This window comes from Pelophylax lessonae, assembly GCF_965119305.1.
Source record: "Pelophylax lessonae genome assembly, chromosome: 12".
In the NCBI taxonomy this organism is placed as follows: Eukaryota; Metazoa; Chordata; class Amphibia; order Anura; family Ranidae; genus Pelophylax; species Pelophylax lessonae.
The window spans coordinates 201,195,576-201,218,282 of NC_138779.1; the positions used below are offsets into that span (position 1 = coordinate 201,195,576).

General features: G+C 44.8%; 1 pseudogene across 1 annotated transcript; it reads right to left on the reverse strand.

Annotated features, from left to right (window-relative positions):
- Positions 1-1,409: 1,409 nt before the first annotated feature.
- LOC309568334 (chemerin-like receptor 1) lies at positions 1,410-19,264 on the reverse strand (annotated as a pseudogene). Its single transcript has 2 exons — positions 19,191-19,264; positions 1,410-2,542 (listed from the first exon to the last, which is right to left on the reverse strand). The product of its transcript is annotated as a chemerin-like receptor 1 (transcript).
- Between the last annotated feature and the right edge of the window lie 3,443 nt (positions 19,265-22,707).

Here is a 22,707-nt window from a genome sequence, read left to right on the forward strand (position 1 = left end):
AAAGATCCCATCGAGTGGCCTTTTGGTCCTCATGCATGATATTGGCCTTTGCTCAGCCCTCCAGTCATCTCTCTATAGTTGTTGACGCAATTATCTCAATCTAAGTGAAGGGGACTCAGCACCCCCCATTCTGAGGTACCTTGGACTCCTGGGAATCCTCTGCTCTTGGTTGCTTGCGGCCACCTGCAGCCATCCATAGGGGCAATCACCGGCTTGACCTGCATAAGTGTGTCAGTCTATCTATGTAACATTGTCGTCTGGTCCTTAAAAAGGGTCTCTGAGGAAGCAGATCTTTGAACTCAAATTTTCAAGCGAAACGCGTCATCCCTTTTATAATCTGGTCAAACCTGACTGACTTTGGTTAACTGAGGATCAACCACCTGTATTAAATATGACTGTAATAATGTATACATTGTCTGATCTCTTGATCAGTGAATTTTTAATGTTTAATTAATAAAATATTGTATATTTTTTATACGTTTTGTGTTGACTGCTTGACTAGCAATATTGCACCCTCACATCCTTTAACCGCTTGCCGACCGCCGCACGACTATATACTGCGGCGGTCAGCCCCTCACAGGCAGAGCGACGTAGTAGTACGTCGCTAGCCTGTAAGGCTCTAGGGACCGAGCGCGCACCCCCGGAGGCGCGCTCCCACTCCCGCGCGGTCACGGACCCCCCCGCGCGTGTGACCGGCGGACCCGATGTACACCTCAAGCCACAGCCAATAACAGTTAGAATCACGCCCCTAGGGACACACATAGCCCAAAAAAAGTTAACCCCTTCACTGCCAGTGTAATTTTACAGTAACAGTGCATATGTATAGCACTGATTACTGTAGAAATGTCACTGGTAACCCCAAAAGTGTCAAAAATGTCAGTCAAGGGTCCGATCTGTCCACCGCAATGTCGCAGTACCACAAAAAAAATCGCAGATTGCCGCCATTACGCGTTAAAAAAAAACCAACAAAAATGACAAAAAAACTTTCCCTTTGTTAGTAAACGCGATAACTTTTGCGCAAACCAATCAAAATACGCTTTTTGCTATTTTTTTTTACCAAACATATGTAGCATAAAACAAATTGGCCGAAAATGTTAAAAAATTTAGATTTTTACATTTCTTTGGGGGAATTTCATATAAAAAAATGTGAAAAATATTGTTATTTTTGCAAAATTGACACTCTTTTTTTGTTTATAGCGCATGATCAAAAAATCGCACAGGTGATCAAATACCACCAAAAGAAAGCTCTGTTTGTGGGAAAAAAAGGATGTAAAATTTGTTTAGGTACAGCATCGCACGACCGCGCAATTGTCCGTTAAAGTCACACAGTGCCGAATCGCATAATACCCCCTGGTCGGAATGGGGGTAAAATCTTCCGGGGCTTAAGTGGTTAAAGTCCATCGATTTTATTAGATGTGATTGGGACCATCTATTTGGACCAATTCACACCTGGTTTTGCTCTTGGAGTTCATTTGGGCAGATTCCTCTGAGAAAACTCTCTCGAATATTGACCGGAGGGAGCTCTGGAATTTCTGTTTAAAATCTTGACCAATAAAGACGTAGAGAACGGGGTTTATACAAGTGTGTATCAAGGCCAAATTGGAGGTAATAGGTATTCCAACAAAAACTATGTCGTAAAGGTGCTCATTATATTCACCATAATATGCAGACAACTCCAAAAGTAACATGAGTTGGTAGGGAAACCAGCAGACAAAGAATGACACGATAACAGCTATGACAACTTTGAAAGGCTTTCTCAATGTGGTCATGTGATTTCTTTGGATACGCAAAAGAATTACTGAATAGCATGAGATGATTATGGTGAAAGGAATACAAAACATGATAATAAAACGAACAATTACTGTAGTCTTGTGCCTTGAAATGGCAACTTCCTCATCCTCATGAAATTTGTTATAGCACGAAACGTAACCATCTTCAGCATAGTTTATATCTCGGAATATAAAATAAGGTACACCGAGAATGAATGCTAAGATCCATACTGCCAAGGCTACAAAGGAGGCCAACTTTGGAGTTCGATGATTCTGACACCAAACAGGAAACACAACGGAGATGAATCGATCAATGCTGATCACAGTGAGCAAGAAGATGCTGGTATACATATTAATGAATAGAATTGCGCTGCTCAGCTTGCACATGAATTTTCCAAAAGGCCAGTGATAGTTAAGAGAGGTATGGACAATGCGCAACAGTTGGAAAAACGAGAGGCTAAAATCAGCTATGGCTAAATTAAGAAACCACACAACTTTCACAGTCCGTTTCATTACAAAGGCAGTAAAATAGATGACCAGACCATTCCCAGTGGTCCCTAGTATGAAAGCCAAAGAATACACCACCAGGGAGAAAACATGAAGATGGTATATTATACGTTTCAGTCTTTCATCCTCTTCATAATAACCATAAGGAGTAGATTCATTGAAAGCCCAGGGGATTGTGGTCTCTTCTTTAAGAGTAGCATTAGAGACTGGATAGTCCATTGTAAAATTCTTCATTTTCCCCAAGACAGATTAGAGGTTGAACAATTCTGTAAAAAGAAATGTAGAAGCTCAAAATTCTGTTTTATTATTGGTTATGTACAGGAATTAAAACAAATATATATGCTACCGTCCACTTGAAAAATATGGCAATGACTGCAAATTTTTGAAAAAATTACTCTAAAATGTATGTAACGCCAAAACTTTTTGTAGTTTTAGATAGAGTAGGAAGGCTTGTAAGATACAGGCGATCCCCGGGTTACAGACAAGATTGGGTCTGTAGGTTTGTTCTTTAGTTGAATTTGTTTGTGAGTCGAAACAGGTACATTTTGTAAGTGTAGCACCACCAAAAAAAATTGTTTTTACCTTTTTTGGAGAGTATAGGGAAGGGTTACCACCCCTGTAATGTTTGCTTTGCTGTCTGTGATCCTGTTCAGAAGATTTCACCTCACTTTCTGTCCTTGTGACAATCGGATTTGGAAAATTTTGAGTTGTTGTGGAAACAAGGATTGGTGATAAAGCTTTAGTGGAGACACCTTTATACCATGATAACTCTTACAGGAGTGAATTTCCCTTCCTAGGGGTAGATTTCTTCTCACTTCCTGTTGTCTCCCTCCCTTTGTTAGTAGGAGTCATACTGTATGTGAGTCGGATGTTTGTAACCCGGGGACTGCTTGTATAAGGTTTTCAAAGCTGTCTGTGTCCCCACTGGAGATTTTACTCCTCCCTGGTGACAAGGTGACAAAATCCACAATTTTGAATTGTCATCAAAAAAAAGGAAAAAAGAAGAAATCTTTTGTCCAGTGGAGACACTTTTTCCAACAACTGCCTACGGGGAAATTTCCCCTCTCAATGCTTTCACTTGTAGTGTTGTCTACAGGACAAGAAATTAAAGCGGAGTTCCAGCCATTTACTCACCTGTCCAACGGTCCAGCGATGCGGCCGCCGGAAGCCTCGATCCTCTCCCTCGGCGCCGGCATCACTGCTGTGGGCACCCGGCTGTTACAGTTTGCGGCTTCACAGCCGGGTACCCACTGCGCATGCGCGAGTCGCGCTGCGCGCCGTGATTGGCTGGCAATCTTCTGGGACCTCTGACGTGTCCCAGAAGATTTCAGGGAGGGAGGGGGAGAGGAGAACTTCCGCTCAGGGCGCCGCGGCGCTCCGAGCGGAAGTGGGAGCGGGTACCTGTCAAAACTAGGTACCCGCTCCCCCCCCCAAAAAATGACATGCCAAATGTGGCATGTCGGGGGGTCAGGACTCCCTAAAGCGGAAGTTCCGCTTTAAGATACATTTGGTACACAGATGGCAAAAAAAGAAGCTGTCAAGGGTATAAACCAGTGGTCTCCAAACTGTGGCCTATGGACGGCATACGTCCCTTTTGCTTGCCTACATCCGGCCCTCGGGGGACTGTTCTTCCCACTGACACCAGAAATGGGGCATTTTTCCTCCCAATGACACCAAGGATGGTGAACTATATCTCCCGATGACACTGACGATGGAGCACTATTCCTCCAATACGAAAGACAGGGCACATTCACACTACTACTGACCAGAGGTGCTATGTCTTTTTTTTTATCCACTGAGCACAAAGTCAGAGGCATTGTTTACTTCCCTGATGCTGAGGCATTTGCAACTCCCAGGAGACCATACTCCGGCCTCCCTAATGTCTGAACAGAAATCTAGCCCTTTGTTTCGAAAATTTGGAGACCCCTTGTTTAAATCAATCCTTATCTCAGCCAAAAACTACAAAAAAGATTTGGTTTATGTAATGTGCTACCCTCAAGGATAGAGTGCTAGGTAGTGTAAATAGTTTTTTGTAGTGTAGGTAAATTTAGGCTTGGCTGGCAGTTAAGCTTGTTTTTGAATCTGGGTCAGGGTGAATGACTCATGAAGGCTGGGTGACTCATCAGGCAGCACCTCTGTTACCCTCCTCCTACTTGCTGGAACCTTGGAGAAGCTTCCAGAAGAATGAGAGGGAAGTTAGGAGGAGCAGCCATGAGTGTTCATGAGGGCCCCAGCCAACCCCCAGAAGGACTGGAAGGGGGCAGGCACCTCATATATATATTCAGGGTCAGCCTAGCAGAGGCAGAGGAGTTTGAGTGGAAGCTTGAAGATGGACAGCTGAGGAGGCTGTCGGAGGCCCTTGAGGGTAGCCCCCTAGTCTGGAGGGGGTGACGTCGGGTCTGGGGCTGAGGTGCAGGAGGGATCCTCTCACAACACACAGAGGAGTCCTGTCCAATGGCACGGGAGCAGGTGTGAGGACAGCAGGAGCCAGCGGACACATACAAGAGATCTTCAGGGAGAAGATAGCTAGGTGGCTTGAGTGAGACAGTCTGGGAGGACTGAGGTGTGGCAGTCTGGGATGGCTGTAGAGTCAGCCTGGGAGGACTGTGGAAGATTAGAAAGGAGGGCTAGTGAAATGGGCAAATATACAGTTCCCTACTGCCCATCCCCCTCCATTAATTTCCCCCTTCATTCTCCTGGGCCCCCTGTATTATACTTTTCTCTCCTGGCCCCCCTATGTGGCCCCCCTATGTGCCATCCAGCTGTCTTCTCCCTGGAGATCTCCTGGATGTGTTTGCTGGCTCCTGCAGTTCCCTCGTGGCCCCCCTGTACTATACAGTTCCCTCTCCCCCCCCCCGGTAATATACAGCTCCTTCCTGCCCCCCCTGGACTATACAGTTCCCTCTTGGCCCCCCCCCCCCCCCCCGGTAATATACAGCTCCTTCCTGCCCCCCCCCCCTGGACTATACAGTTCCCTCCTGGCCTCCCTGTATTATTCTCTCATGCCCCCCCTGTACTGTTACCTCCTGACCCCCTGTACTATACAGTTCCATCCTGACCTCCCTGTACTATTCTCTCCTGGCCCCTGTACTGTTCCTTCCTGGCCCCCTGTACTGTTCTCTCCTGCCCCCCCTCTACTGCTCCCTACTGCCCCCCCTGTACTGTTCTCTCCTGGCACCCCTGTACTGTTCTCTCCTGGCCCCCCTGTACTGTTCTCTCCAGGCCCCCCTTTACGGTTCTCTCCTGCCCCCCTGTACTATTCCTTCCTGACTCCCCTGTACTATATTGATACCTTCTGGCCCTCCTGTATTATAAAGTTACTTCCTGCACTCCCCCCTTTACAACACCCATTCCCTCCTGGCCTCTGTACTGTTCCCTTCTGCCCCCCGTATTGGTCTCTCCTGCCCCCCACCTGTACTGTTCTCTCCTGGCCCCCCTGTACTGTCCCCTCCTGACACCCCTGTACTATTCCCTCCTGACCCCCTGTACTGTTCTCTCCTGTCCCCCCCCGTACTGTTCCCTTACAGCCCCCCTGTTCTGTACAGTTATCTCCTGCCCCCTGAACTATACAGTTCCTCCTGTCCCCCTGTACTGTTTTCTCCTGGACTCCCTGTACTGGTCCCTCCGTGCCTCCCTGTACTATTCTCACCTGGTCCCCATTTACTGTTCTCTGCTGGCCCCCTTGTACTGTTCCCTCTTGGCCCCCCTGTGCTGTTCCCTCATAGCCGCCCTGTACTATACAATTACCTCTGCCCACCTCCCCCCCCCATACTATACAGTTCCCTCTTGACCCCCTTGTACTATACTGTTCCTTCCTGCCCCCCCCCCTGTACTCTTCTCTCCTGTCCCCCCATTCCTGTTCTCTCCTGGCCCCCCTGCACTGTTCCCTCTCAACCCCCCCCCCCCCACGTACTATTCTCTCATCGTCCCACTGTACTGTTCCCACATGTCCCCCTGTTCTGTACAGTTACCTCCTGTCCCCCTAAACTATACAGTTCCCTCCTGACCCCCTGTACTGTTTCCTCCTGGCCTCCCTGTACTGCTTCCTCCTGGCCCCCCTTTACTGTTCTCTCCTGGCCCCCTCGTACTGTTCTCTCTTAGCCCCCTGTTTTGTTTTCTCTTGGTCTCCCTGTACTGATCTCTCATGGCCACCCTGTACTATATAGTTACCTCCGTCTCCCTCCCCCTGTACTTTACAGTTCCCTCTTGGCCCCCCATACAATAGAGTTTCTTCCTGCTCCCCCTGTACTATACAGTTCCTTCCTGGCCCCCGTACTGTTCTCTCCTGCCCCCCCTCTACTGCTCCCTACTGCCCCCCCTGTACTGTTCTCTCCTGGCACCCCTGTACTGTTCTCTCCTGGCCCCCCTGTACTGTTCTCTCCAGGCCCCCCTTTACGGTTCTCTCCTGCCCCCCTGTACTATTCCTTCCTGACTCCCCTGTACTATATTGATACCTTCTGGCCCTCCTGTATTATAAAGTTACTTCCTGCACTCCCCCCTTTACAACACCCATTCCCTCCTGGCCTCTGTACTGTTCCCTTCTGCCCCCCCGTATTGGTCTCTCCTGCCCCCCACCTGTACTGTTCTCTCCTGGCCCCCCTGTACTGTCCCCTCCTGACACCCCTGTACTATTCCCTCCTGACCCCCTGTACTGTTCTCTCCTGTCCCCCCCCCGTACTGTTCCCTTACAGCCCCCCTGTTCTGTACAGTTATCTCCTGCCCCCTGAACTATACAGTTCCTCCTGTCCCCCTGTACTGTTTTCTCCTGGACTCCCTGTACTGGTCCCTCCGTGCCTCCCTGTACTATTCTCACCTGGCCCCCATTTACTGTTCTCTGCTGGCCCCCTTGTACTGTTCTCTCTTGGCCCCCCTGTGCTGTTCCCTCATAGCCGCCCTGTACTATACAATTACCTCTGCCCACCTCCCCCCCCCCATACTATACAGTTCCCTCTTGACCCCCTTGTACTATACTGTTCCTTCCTGCCCCCCCTGTACTCTTCTCTCCTGTCCCCCCATTCCTGTTCTCTCCTGGTCCCCCTGCACTGTTCCCTCTCAACCCCCCCCCCCCACGTACTATTCTCTCATCGTCCCACTGTACTGTTCCCACATGTCCCCCTGTTCTGTACAGTTACCTCCTGTCCCCCTAAACTATACAGTTCCCTCCTGACCCCCTGTACTGTTTCCTCCTGGCCTCCCTGTACTGCTTCCTCCTGGCCCCCCTTTACTGTTCTCTCCTGGCCCCCTCGTACTGTTCTCTCTTAGCCCCCTGTTTTGTTTTCTCTTGGTCTCCCTGTACTGATCTCTCATGGCCACCCTGTACTATATAGTTACCTCCGTCTCCCTCCCCCTGTACTTTACAGTTCCCTCTTGGCCCCCCATACAATAGAGTTTCTTCCTGCCCCCCCTGTACTATACAGTTCCCTCCTGGCCCCCCTGTACTATTCTCTCCTGGCCCCCCTGTACTATTTCCTCCTGCCTCACCCCCCCCCCCCGACCCACCTGTACTGGTCCTTCCTGAACTGCCTGTACAATTCTCTCCTGACCCCTGTACTGTTCTCTTCTGGGCCCCCTTTACTGATCTCCCTTGCCCCCACGATACTATACAGTTCCCTCCTGCCCCCCCCCCCCCCCCTGTACTATACAGTTCCCTCCTGTTCCCCCTGTACTGTTCTCTCCTGGCCCCCCTGTACTATTCCATCCTGGCCCCCTGTACTGTTCTCTTCTGAGCCCCCTGTGCTGTTCTCTCCTGGCCCCCTGTGCTGTTCTCTCCTGGCCCCCTGTCCTGTTCTCTTCTGGGACCCCTGTACTGTTCTCTTGTTGTCTCCCTCTGTTTGTAAGTAGGAGTTGTTTGTAAGTCAGATGTTTGTAACCCGAGTGTACTGTTCTATTCTCCCCCCCCTTTACTGTTCTCTCTTGGCCCCCCTGTACTATACAGTTACCTCCTACCCCCTCTCCCTCCATACTATACAGCCCCCTCTTGGCCCCCTTGTACTATACAGTTCCCTCCTGTCCCCCCTGTACTATACAGTTCTCTCCTGGCCCCCCTGTACTTTTCCCTCCTGGTCCCACTGTACTGTTCTCTCCTGCCCCCCCGTACTGATCCTTCCTGACCCCCCCATCCATACTGTTCTCCCCTGGTCCCCCTGTACTATTTCCTGCTGACCCCCTTGTACAGTTCCCACCTGGCCCCCCTGCACTGTGCAGTGCTCTTCTTCCCCTCTGTATTGGGCTCTTCCCCCCGTCCCAGTACTGTTCCCCCCTGCCCTGTTCTCTGCCCTGCTGACCCCCTGTACAATGCTTATCTCAGGTTTGACCCAGAATTGAGCATTTGTGCAAAACTATTTATTTTATTGTTTAATGTTATTTCTAAAAAGGTTTGTTGTTATATCTTTAGCTCCCTGATCACACTGATGTTCCGTGAGCTGTAGATATGAAAATTATTTTCAGGGTTTCCCCCGAGATTTTAGACTTTTTGCCAGAGGTTCCTCAAATGTAAAAAGGTTGAGAAACACTGCTCGAGAGCATCTGCTAAATAAAAAAATATATGTAATGTTTGGGGGTTCAAAGTCATTTTCTAGCAAAAAAATGTATTTTTTTACATATATTGTGAGAATTGTCAGAACTGGAGTGGAAGTCGAGTGGTTAAACAACATAGGCACTTATTTTAACCACTTCTGGACCGGAAAATTTTCCCCCTTACTAGCCAGAGTATTTTTTTGCGATTCAACTCTGCTTTACTTTAACTGACAATCGTGCGTCGCTTTACCAAAATAAAATTGATGTCCTTTTTTTCCCACAAAGAAAGCTTTCTTTTGGTGGTATTTGATCACCTGTGCGATTTTTATTTTTCGCGCTATAAACAAAAACAGAGCGACAATTCTGGAAAAAAAGAAAAAACAATATTTTTTATTTTCTGCTATATAACATTCCCAAAAAAATATGTTAAATCAAATTTTTTCACCATTTTAGGCCAATTTGTATTCCGCTACATATTTTTGGTAAACAAAATCCCAATAAGCGCAAAAGTTATGGCGTCTGCAAACTAGGGGAAAGAATTACGTAATTTTTATTTTTTTTACTAGTAATGGCGCGATCCACTTGCCGTTGCTGCACTGCCTTTTCATGTCGGCAGTGTGGCTCTCCCAGGCAATATCACGTAAATAGGCAACATCTGCCTGGGAGGCCACTAGGGGGCGCTTGCGTGCCGTCGGAGGTGCGCTCCCGCCTCCCATCATCAGCGGGGAAGCCAGTGCGGGTGCCAAGCGGCTCCGATGGCCGCCTGACACTAGCGATCCCCCCCCCCTTACAGAGAAGGACGGACGGCTGATGTAAACACAGCCGTCTGTCATGCTCCCTGACATGATGATCATGTGATCATGCTATATAGGATCGCATGTCTCTGTGATTCTTCAAAAGCCCAACCCCCCCCCCCCCCACACAGTTAGAATCACTCCCCTAGGCTTACATTTAACCCCTTGATTACCCACAGGGATAACCCCTTCCCTGCCAGTGTCATCATTACAGTAACAGTGCATATGTATAGCACTGATTACTGTAGTAATGTCACTGGTACCCCCAAAAGTGTCAAAAATGTCAGTTAGGGGTCCGATCTGTCCGCCACAATGTCGCAGTCCCGCAAAAAATCGCAGATCGCTGCCATCTAGTAAAAAAAAAACAATAAAAAATGACCTAATTCTTTCCCGTAGTTAGTAAACACAATAACTTTTGCACAAACCAATCAAAATACCCTTTTTGCAATTTTTTTTTACCACAAATATCTAGCAGAAAACAAATTGGCCTAAAATTAAAAGTTAAAACATTTTGATTTTTAATTTTTTTTTGGGGAATGTTATATAGCAAAATGTGAAAAATATTGTTTTTTTTTTTTTTTTAAATTGAAATAGAAATAGAATTTAAATAGAAATCAAATAGGTGATCAAATACCAACAAAAGAAAGTTCTATTTCTAGGAAAAAAGGACATCAATTTTATTTGGGTACAGCGTCACACGACTGTGCGATTTTCCGTTAAAGTATTGCAGTGCCGAATCTTAAAATAGGGCCTGGTCATTAACCGGTTGCCGACCGCCGCACGACTATATACTGCGGCGGTCAGCCCCGGCCAGGCAGAGTGACGTATCGGTACGTCACTCGCCTGTCACTGACTTGCGAGCCTATCGCGGGCGGGCGCGCGCCCGCCAAGGCGCGCGCCCGCCGCGGCTCGTTCACAGGCAAGTCAGTGCGTGTGACCGGTGGACTCGATGTCCGCCAGTCACACTGCGATCGCTCCTGTGAAGGGAGAAAGGCAGAGCGGCTTGTGTAAACAAGCTGCCTGTCAGTTCTCCCTGTGTAAAAGTGAAGATCTGTCCGTTCTACTATGTAGAACGGTTGATCTTTGCTTTTACACCAATAGGAATGTCCCTACACAGTTAGACTCATGCCCCTAGGACACACTTAACCCCTCCCTGTCCAATAAAGTTAACCCCTTCCCTGCCAGTATCATTTTTGCAGTAACAGTGCATATGTATAGCACTGATTACTGCAGTAATGTCACTGGTAACCCCAAAAGTGTCATAAATGTCAGTCAAGGGTCCGATCTGTCCGCCGCAATGTCGCAGTACCGAAAAAAAAATCGCAGATCGCCGCCATTACGCGTTAAAAAAAAAAACACCAAAAATGACAAAAATCTTTCCCTTTGTTAGTAAACGCGATAACTTTTGCGCAAACCAATCAAAATACGCTTTTTGCAATTTTTTTTACCAAACATATGTAGCATAAAACAAATTGGCCGAAAAATGTTAAAAAATTTTGATTTTTACTTTTTTTTTTGGGGAATTTCATATAAAAAAATGTGAAAAATATTGTTATTTTTGCAAAATTTACGCTCTTTTTTTGTTTATAGCGCGTGATCAAAAAATCGCACAGGTGATCAAATACCACCAAAAGAAAGCTCTGTTTGTGGGAAAAAAAGGACGTCAAATTCGTTTAGGTACAGCGTCGCACGACCGCGCAATTGTCCGTTAAAGTCACGCAGTAAAAAATCGCAAAAAAACCCCTGGTCCTTTAGCAGCCAAATCCTCCGGGGCTTAAGTGGTTAAGCAGCAAAATCTTCCGGTCCTAAAGTGGTTAATGACCAGGCCATTTTTTGCGATACGGCACTGCGTTGCTTTAACTGACAATTGCGGGGTCGTGCAACGATGTACCCAAATAAATTTTTTTTTTTTCTCTTTTCAAATAGAGCCTTCCTTTGGTGGTATTTGATCACCTCTGCGGTTTTTATTTTTTGTGCTATAAATAAAAAAAGGCTGACAATTTAAAAAAAAAAAAAATAATAATTTTTACTTTCTGCTATATAACATTCCCAATACAAAAATTTAAAAAATCTATTTTTTTTCCTCAATTTGGTCCAATATGTATTCTGCTACAAATTTTTGGTAAAAAAAAAAAAAATCCTAATAAGTGTATTTTGATTGGTTGGCACAAAAGTTATAGCGTCTACAAACTATGGGATACATTTATAGACTTTTTATCGTTTTTACTTAAATGGCGGCATTCAGCGATTTTTAGCGAGACTGCCACATTGTAGCGGACAAATCTGACACTAAAGCCCCGTACACACGTACCGATCATCGGCCGAACGATCGGCCGTCTTTTGTCCAGGGCTGTCGTGTCGGTTGAAAACTGCAAAAGACTGCACACGAATTTTGTCGGCCAACAACAGCCGACTGCAGATGTGATGTCATGTGATGGTTAACTTTCCTTGTCTTTTTTCTTTTCTGAGCATGCCCAGTCTTGCAAATCTGCTGTCTGTCGGCCGAAATCTGTACTGACTGGCGAACAATCGGCCGTTCTGGTGTTGGCCAACAAAAATTTTAATGCCTGCGCACCCGATTCTGTTCGGCCGAAAATGCGCTGTCGGAAGCATCATACTAACAAGCCTACAATCGGCCGATCGGTCGTCGGCCGAATATTTACGGCCGACAATCGGTACGTGTGTACGGGGCTTTAGTGACACTATATGGGGACCAGTAACACCAATACAGTGATCAGTGCTAAAAAAAAAAATGCACTGTCACTGTATGTGGCATCGACCACAAGGTCTGCTCTTGGATACGGAACTGGCTAAGTAAGCGGGGTCCCCCAAGGCTCAGTCCTGGGACCAACCTTATTCAATTTATTCATAAACAGCATTGAGGAAGGGATCAGTAGTTCGTTATCAGTTTTTGCAGATGACACAAAATTGGGCAGGGCAATAACTGCACAGCATGAAGCAGATATCCTACAGAATGACCTGGACAAAATAACGGAGTGGGCTACAACATGGCAAATGAGGTTTAATGTGGAGAAGTGTAAGGTTTTGCACTTGGGGACTAAAAAGCATAAAAATCCAATACACGTTAGGGGGGGAACCTTTGGGGGAGTCAAGAATGGAGAAAGATCTGGGAGTCTTGGTAGAGGATAGACAAGGCAATAGCATGCAATGTCAAGCTGCAGCTGCCAAAGCCGGCAGAATATTAGCATGCATAAAGAAAGGGATGTATTCCAGAGATAAGACTATTATCCTTCCACTTTATAAAACTCTGGTCCGACCGCATCTGGAGTATTCTGTCCAGTTCTGGTCGCCAGTCCTCAGGAGGGATGTGTTGGAGCTGGAGAGAGTCCAGAGAGGGGCAACTAAACTGATTAGGGGATTGGAGGACCTTAATTATGAAGAGCATCTGCAATCGCTCGATTTATTCTCCCTGGAGAAGAGACGCCTGAGGGGGGACATGATAGCAATTTATAAATACCTCAATGGTGATCTCGGCATAGAAAAAAAGCTATTCAGTCGCAAGGATTGCATGAGGACTCGAGGGCATACAATGCGATTAGAGGAGAAGCGTTTCGACCTCAGGGAATGCGGGGGGTTCTTTACTGTTAGGGCAACAAGATTGTGGAATTCTCTACCACAAGAGGTGGTTTCTGCGGGAAGTATGGTGGCTTTCAAAAGACTCTTAGATGTACATCTCAAGGATCAGAACATTCAGGGGTAGGAGAGATGATTACGGCCACACACACCTACACAGGTTGAACCGGATGGACTATTGTCTTTATTTCAACCTCAACTACTATGTATGTATAAATGACACTGGCAGGGAAGGGGTTTACACTAGGGGTGATCAAAGGGCAGTTGCTCCAGAGCTTAGTAAATGAGGTGAAGCTTCACTTTGCAAAGAATACCCAATCACATTCAAGGAAAATGGAAAAAAAAAAAAAACAGCATTTGTGCTTGCACATGATTGGATGATTGAAGTCATCAGAGATTCCTAGAGCAACTGCACAGCCTATTTGCCCAATGTGTCAGTTTCCAAAATCCTACTACACAATGCTGTCCTAAAATATATTGAAATACCAACAACCAGATATGTTTCATAACCCATGGTGATCATTAACCAGTTCTGGACCGGCCACCGCATATACAGTGCGGCAGGGCAGCCGGGCTGCGCAAAAATGCACATTTTGTGCAGGAGATGTCGGGGGGGGGGGTGCACACGAGAGCCAATCAGCAGGTCCGGCGGCCGCAATGGCTGCCAGGACCCGCCGATCATTCGGAGGAATGACCGAACGGCGCTCTACCTATGTAAACAAGGCAGACCGCTGTTCTGTCAGGGAGGAAAAGAGAGATCTTGTGTTTCAGCTAAGCTAAAACACAGATCTATCTTTTCCTCTAGTGCACCCACTCCCCCAACAGTTAGAAAGCACTTCCTAGGAGCACGCTTCACCCCTTTGATCACCCCTGGTTTAAATCCCCCTTCCCTGCCAGAGTCATTTAAACAGTGACAGTGCATTTGATCACTTTATTGGTCACCAAAAAGTGTCACTTTAGGGGTTGATTTACTAAAACTGGAGAGTGCAAAATCTGGTGCAGCTGTGTATGGTAGCCAATCAGCTTCTAATACTTCAGTTTGTTCAGTTAAGCTTTGATGAAAAAAACCTGGAAGCTGATTGGTTTCTATGCACAGCTGCACCAGATTTTGCACCTTTCAGTTTTAGTAAATCCACCCCTTAGGCCCCTTTCACACAGGCTTTCTGATCAGGTCCGCCTGTCAGTTTTTCAGGTGGACCTGATTGGATGCTCCATGAACCTCACATGTTCACATGGTGACATGTCCTCCGACACCCGCTGCTCTCAGATCCGATCCTGTCTGTGAAATCCGGACAGATGGAAACCCTATTTTCCATCCCTCTGGAGGATCGGATGGGATCGAATTAAAATGGACTAACTAACGCCTAACGTTGCCCGTTGATTTGCAATAGCCCCCCAAACGCCGAGCGATGTTGCCGCGATTTACGCCCGCCGAATCGCGGCAACATCGCGCAAACAAAATCGCGGGACGCCATACACTCCAAAAAAGTACAAGAGCTTCTTTGGAGCGTATTGCGTCCCGCGATTTTGTTTGCGCGATGTTGCCGCGATTCGGCGGGCGTAAATCGCGGCAACATCGCTCGGCGTTTGGGGGGATATTGCAACGCTAGGCGTCCCGCGATTTGCAATAAATCTCCGAATCGCGGGCGGAACCGCGGCGGTTCTGCCCGCGATCATACACTGACATGTGAATGCAGCCTAAGTGGACACGGAGCTGTCATCCGCCTGCTCAGCGGGGATCAGCGGATCGATCCCCGCAAAGCAAGACTGAGTTCGCCGGGCAGAAAGTCCGTGTGAAAGGTGCTAAGCTTTGATGAAAAAGCCTGGAAGCTGATTGGTTTCTATGCACAGCTGCACCAGATTTTGCACCTTTCGGTTTTAGTAAATAAACCTCTTAGGCCCCCTTCACACAGGCGGACCGTTCAGATTTGCTGTTTGTTTTTTTGGCAGATCTGAACGGTCCCCCCATGCATTCCTATGGGGCATCGGATGTCATTACTAGTTAAAACAATAAAAAAAAAAATGAAAAGTCCATAAATGTATCCCGTAGTTTGTAGACACTATAACTTTTTAATAAAAATATGTAGCAGAGGACATATTGGCCTAAATTGATGAAAAAATTGGATTTTTATCATATTTTTTTATTGGCTTTGCTTTATAGCAGAAAGTCTTTTTTTTTTTTATAATGCTTCTTTTTTTGTTTATAGTGCAAAAAATAAAAACGCAGAGGTGATCAAATACCACCAAAAGAAAGCTCTATTTGTGGGAAAAAAATACGTCAATTTTATTTTGGTACAGGGTCGCACAACCGCGCAATTGTCAGTTAAAGTAGCGCACTGCCGTATTGCAAAAAATGGCCTGGTCAGGAAGGGGGTAAAACCTTCTGGAGCTGAAGTGAATAAACCAAAATATGAGACATAGAAAAAAAGAAATCCAGATGGCTGCACACCAATGCTGGGATCCAAAACCCCTTTATTCATATAAAATCATAGAAAACATCAAGTGCACTTGTACTTGTTGTGCTCTCCGTGTCTTCTATGATTTTTGTACTTATTGTGCTCTTCATGTCTTTTATGATTTTTGTACTTGTTGTGCTCTAATTGTCTTCTATGATTATTGTGCTTGTTGTGCTCTTGATGTCTTTTATGATTTTTGTACTTATTGTGCTCTAATTGTCTTCTATGCTTTTTGCACTTATTGTGCTCTCCATGTCTTCTATGATTTTTGTACTTGTTGTGCTCTTCATGTCTTTTATGATTTTTGTACTTGTTGTGCTCTGCATGTCTTCTATGATTTTTGTACTTATGGTGCTCTTCATGTCTTCTATGATTTTTGTACTTGTTGTGCTCTTCATGTCTTCTATGATTTTTATACATATTGGGCTCTCCATGTCTTCTATGATTTTTGTACTTTTTGTGCTCTTCATGTCTTCTATGATTTTTGTGCTTGTTGTGCTCTTCATGTCTTCTATGATTTTTATACATATTGTGCTCTTCATGTCTTCTATGATTTTTGTACTTTTTGTGCTCTTCATGTCTTCTATGATTTTTGTACTTGTTGTGCTCTTCATGTCTTCTATGATTTTTATACATATTGTGCTCTTCATGTCTTTTATGATTTTTGTACTTGTTGTGCTCTTGATGTCTTCTATGATTTTTGTACTTATTGTGCTCTTTATGTCTTCTATGATTTTTGTACTTGTTGTGCTCTTGATGTCTTCTATGATTTTTGTACTTATTGTGCTCTTCATGTCTTCTATGATTTTTGTACTTATTGTGCTCTTGATGTCTTCTATGATTTTTGTACTTATTGTGCTCTTCATGTCTTTTATGATTTTTGTACTTGTTGTGCTCTTGATGTCTTCTATGATTTTTGTACTTATTGTGCTCTAATTGTCTTCTATGCTTTTTGCACTTATTGTGCTCTCCATATCTTCTATGATTTTTGTACTTATTGTGCTCTTCATGTCTTCTATGATTTTTGTACTTTTTGTGCTCTCCATGTCTTCTATGATTTTTGTACTTGTTGTGCTCTTGATGTCTTCTATGATTTTTGTACTTATTGTGCTCTAATTGTCTTCTATGCTTTTTGCACTTATTGTGCTCTCCATATCTTCTATGATTTTTGTACTTATTGTGCTCTTCATGTCTTCTATGATTTTTGTACTTTTTGTGCTCTCCATGTCTTCTATGATTTTTGTACTTCTTGTGCTCTTGATGTCTTCTATGATTTTTGTACTTATTGTGCTCTTCATGTCTTCTATGATTTTTGTACTTGTTGTGCTCTTGATGTCTTTTATGATTTTTGTACTTATTGTGCTCTAATTGTCTTCTATGCTTTTTGCACTTATTGTGCTCTCCATATCTTCTATGATTTTTGTACTTATTGTGCTCTTCATGTCTTCTATGATTTTTGTACTTATTGTGCTCTCCATGTCTTCTATGATTTTTGTACTTGTTGTGCTCTTGATGTCTTTTATGATTTTTGTACTTATTGTGCTCTAATTGTCTTCTATGCTTTTTGCACTTATTGTGCTCTCCATATCTTCTATGATTTTTGCACTTATTGTGCTCTCCATATCTTCTATGATTTTTGCACTTATTGTGCTCTTCATGTCTTCTATGATTTTTGTACTTTTTGTGCTCTTCATGTCTTCTATGATTTTTGTACTTGTTGTGCTCTTCATGTCTTCTATGATTTTTGTACTTGTTGTGCTCTTCATGTCTTCTATGATTTTTGTACTTTTTGTGCTCTAATTGTCTTCTATGATTTTTGTACTTATTGTGCTCTAATTGTCTTCTATGATTTTTGTACTTATTGTGCTCTCCATGTCTTCTATGATTTTTGTACTTGTTGTGCTCTTGATGTCTTTTATGATTTTTGTACTTATTGTGCTCTAATTGTCTTCTATGCTTTTTGCACTTATTGTGCTCTCCATATCTTCTATGATTTTTGTACTTATTGTGCTCTTCATGTCTTCTATGATTTTTGTACTTTTTGTGCTCTCCATGTCTTCTATGATTTTTGTACTTGTTGTGCTCTTGATGTCTTCTATGATTTTTGTACTTATTGTGCTCTCCATGTCTTCTATGATTTTTGTACTTGTTGTGCTCTTGATGTCTTTTATGATTTTTGTACTTATTGTGCTCTAATTGTCTTCTATGCTTTTTGCACTTATTGTGCTCTCCATATCTTCTATGATTTTTGTACTTATTGTGCTCTTCATGTCTTCTATGATTTTTGTACTTTTTGTGCTCTTCATGTCTTCTATGATTTTTGTACTTGTTGTGCTCTTCATGTCTTCTATGATTTTTGTACTTGTTGTGCTCTTCATGTCTTCTATGATTTTTGTACTTTTTGTGCTCTAATTGTCTTCTATGATTTTTGTACTTATTGGGCTCTTCATGTCTTCTATGATTTTTGTACTTATTGTGCTCTTCATGTCTTTTATGATTTTTGTACTTGTTGTGCTCTTGATGTCTTCTATGATTTTTGTACTTATTGTGCTCTTCATGTCTTCTATGATTTTTGTACTTGTTGTGCTCTTCATGTCTTCTATGATTTTTGTACTTATTGTGCTCTAATTGTCTTCTATAATTTTTGTACTTATTGTGCTCTCCATGTCTTCTATGATTTTTGTACTCATTGTGCTCTAATTGTCTTCTATGCTTTTTGCACTTATTGTGCTCTCCATATCTTCTATGATTTTTGTACTTATTGTGCTCTTCATGTCTTCTATGATTTTTGTACTTGTTGTGCTCTTGATGTCTTCTATGATTTTTGTACTTATTGTGCTCTTGATATCTTCTATGATTTTTGTACTTATTGTGCTCTTCATGTCTTCTATGATTTTTGTACTTGTTGTGCTCTTGATGTCTTCTATGATTTTTGTACTTATTGTGCTCTCCATGTCTTCTATGATTTTTGTACTTGTTGTGCTCTTGATGTCTTCTATGATTTTTGTACTTATTGTGCTCTTGATATCTTCTATGATTTTTGTACTTATCGTGCTCTAATTGTCTTCTATGATTTTTGTACTCATTGTGCTCTAATTGTCTTCTATGATTTTTGTGCTCATTGTGCTCTCAATGTCTTCTATGATTTTATATGAATAAAGGTGTTTTTGGTCTCAGCATTGGTGTGCAGCCATCTGGATTTCTTATCCTCTTGTCACAGCTGCGACTGGGTGACACCCTGCATGGAGGGGATAAAGCCTTTGGAGCCGGCTCACCTGTGAGCAGCGTGACCCTTTGCAAATTATGAGCCAGTGGACAGTTTATACATTTATACACCAAGAAAAAATGTTGAGCTATTACTAAAGGTGCTTCAACCTAAAATTTAAGTTAGATTGGCTACCATACACAGCTGCACCAGATTTTGCACTCTCCAGTTTTAGTAAATCAACCCCACTGAGCCATGTGCCACTAATTACTATTCTGTTGAGAACATCCTAGCAAACTTTTTTCACACAAAACCATAAATATACTATATATGTGTATCGGATACTTACTTGAATTTTCCTAGTCCTGATGTTCTTCTCTGGATCCGTCTCTGAATGTCCTTGCTTCTGCTGTTGAGACACATTTATATATGCAGATGGGTTTTTACATAACTTGCTAGATAGGGAAGTTCCTGTAACATCCTCTTTCAAATATTTTGGTCCATAGTGACATGATAGCATCACGCAGTTGCTGCAGATTTGGCGGCTGCACATCCATGATGCAAATCTCAGATTCCACCAAATCCCAAAGGTGCTCTATTGGATGAGATGTGGTGAGTGTGGAGGCCATTGGAGGACAGTGACCTCATCGTCATGTTGAAGAAACCAATGGTTAGATGATTAAAGCTTTGTGACATGGTGCATTATCCTGCTGGAAGGAGCCATCAGAAGATGGGGACACTGTAGTCATAAAGGGATGGACATGGTCAGCAACAATACTGAGGTAGGCCGTGGTGTTTAAACCATGCTCAGTTGGTACTAAGGGGCCCAAAGTGTGCCAAGAAAATATCCCCCACACAGTGGCGGCTGGTGCTCAAAATTTTTGGGGGGGGGGGGCGCAAAAAGAAAAATGTAAAAAGAAAAATGTAATAGGTATTGCTTCGCGGCAAAAAACGCGGTAAAAAAATTGCATGACTTTGAGGTCATGGTACAGGCATGGCACAGGTGATGGTATAGGCATGGCACATGTGATGGTATAGGCATGGCACAGGTGATGGCATAGGCATGGCACAGGTGATGGTATAGGCATGGCACAGGTGATGGCATAGGCATGGCACAGGTGATGGCATAGACATGGCACAGGTGATGGCATAGGCATTGCACAGGTGATGGCACAGGTGATGGCATAGGCATGGCACAGGTGATGGCATAGGCATGGCACAGGCGATGGCACAGGTGATGGCATAGGCATGGCACAGGTGATGGCATAGGCATGGCACAGGCGATGGCATAGGCATGGCACAGGTGATGGCACAGGTGATGGCATAGGCATGGCGCAGGTGATGGCACAAGTGATGGCATAGGCATGGCACAGGTGATGGCATAGGCATGGCATAGGCATGGCATGGGTGATGGCAAAGGCATGGCACAGGTGATGGCATAGGCATGGCATAGGCATGGCACAGGTGATGACACAGGTGATGGCATAGGCATGGCACAGGTGATTTTATAGGCATGGCACAGGTGATGGCATAGGCATCGCATAGGCATGGCACAGGTGATGGCATAGGCATGGCACAGGTGATGGCACAGGTGATGGCATAGGCATGGCACAGGTGATGGCATAGGCAGGGCACAGGTGATGGCACAGGTGATGGCATAGGCATGGCACAGGTGATGGCATAGGCATGGCACAGGTGATGGCACAGGTGATGGCACAGGTGATGGTACAGGCATGGCACAGGTGAGGGCACAGGTCGGCTTCAATCACTTACCTTCTGACGGCGGCGGGATGGCGGGATTCCGGGAACCGAGACGAGCAGCGCCGTGGACGTCCTCCTCTTCAGTCTTCTGTCTTCCGGTCCGGGCGGCGGGAAGGAGATCGGGCGGTGACGGTGCGTGACTGACGCACGCACCGGCACCGCCCCCATTGCGAGTCAGCGATGTCCTGGATGATGATTGGTCCAGGCTGGAGACTGGACCAATCACAGCCAGGATATCACGAAGGTGGGGGTGGCTCAGCGCTTTTTCCTGCCCCCACGTTACGCCCCCAGAAGTCAGCCAATCGGCGCCTCTTCTGGGTCGTAAACCCCCCCCCCCATAGCCACCAGGCCGAGCGCATAGGCCTGCGAACACCACCATTTTTTTTTTCAAAACTTTATTCTTGTCATTTTTTTTTTTCTATTTTTTTTTTCTTTTTTTTTTAGGGGGGGCGGCGCTCTGGTGCCCCCTATGCACGGGCCGCCACTGCCCCCACACCATTACACCACCACCAGCCTGAACCGTTGATAAAAAACAGGATGGATCCATACTTTCGTGTTGTTTTCTCTAAATTCTGACCCTACCATCTGAATGTCGCAGCTGAAATCGAGATTCATCAGACCAGGCAACATTTTTTCAATCTTCTATTGTTTGATTTTGATGAGCCTGTGTGAATTGTAGCCTCAGTTTCCTGTTCTTAGCTGACTGGAGTGGCACCCGGTGTGGTCTTCTGCTGCTGTAGCCCATCTGCTTCAAGGTTCGATGTGTTGTGCATTCAGAGATGGTATTCTGCATACCTTGGGTGTAACAAGTGTTTTTTTTAGTTACCTTTATCCTTTCTATCATCAAGAATCAGTCTACCCATTCTCCTTTGACCTCTGACATCAACAAGGCATTTTCCTCCACACAACTGCCTCTCACTGGATATTTTCTCTTTTTCGGACCATTCTCTGTAAACCCGAGAGATGGTTGTGTGTGAAAATCCCAGTAGATCAGCAGTTTTTGAAATACTCAGACCAGCCTGTCTGACACTAACAACCATGCCACGTTCAAAGTCACTTAAATCCCCTTTCTTCCCCATTTTCACTCTCAATTCTACTTCACCATTAGTGATGTCGCGAACATAAAATGTAATGTTCGCGAACGGTGAACGCGAACTTCCGCAAATGTTCGGGAACCGGCGAACCGGGCGAACCGCCATAGACTTCAATAGGCAGGCGAATTTAAAAACCCACAGGGACTCTTTCTGGCCACAATAGTGATGGAAAAGTTGTTTCAAGGGGACTAACGCCTGGACTGTGGCATGCCGGAGGGGGATCCATGGCAAAACTTCCATGGAAAATTACGTAGTTGACGCAGAGTCGGGTTTTGATCCATAAAGGGCATAAATCACCTAACATTCCTAAATTGTTTAGAATAACGTGCTTTAAAACATCCAGTGTGTGTATACGATCAGGTATGATGTTGTATCGATCAGGTAGTGTAAGGGTTACGCCCGCTTCACAGTGACAGACCAAACTCCCCGTTTAACGCACCGCAAACATCCGCAAACAGACCAGAACCGACCAAAATGGGACAGGAACTGGGCTTTAAGGGTTAGGGTTAGGGTTAGGGTTAGGTTTAGTGTTAGGGGATAGGGTTAGGGTTATGGTGAGATACTTAGGGTTAGAGTTAGTAACCCTTCCCCTACGCCTCTAACCCTAACCCTCTAACCCTAAGCACTAAAAATAACCCTAACCCTAGCCCTAACCCTAGCCCTAACCCTAACCCTAGCCCTAACCCTAATTCTATTTTTTTTCTGGTTCTGGACATGCTACAGAGCTGAAACTTCACAGGTACACTTTTTTAGACCCCCCAGACACTAAATCACACAAAAAAAAAAGTTCTTAAAAGTTGTAATTTTTGATAGAGAGCCAATTATTGGAAAAATTCAAAAAAAATAAAAAATTTCTTTGGATTTAGTGTCTGGGGGGTCTAAAAGGTGTACCTGTGAAGTCTCAGCTCTGTAGCATGTCCAGAACCAGAAAAAAAATTACGAATTAGGGTTAGGGTTAGGGCTAGGGTTAGGGGGTTAAGTTTAGGCTTAGAGGGTAGGTTTAGGATTAGG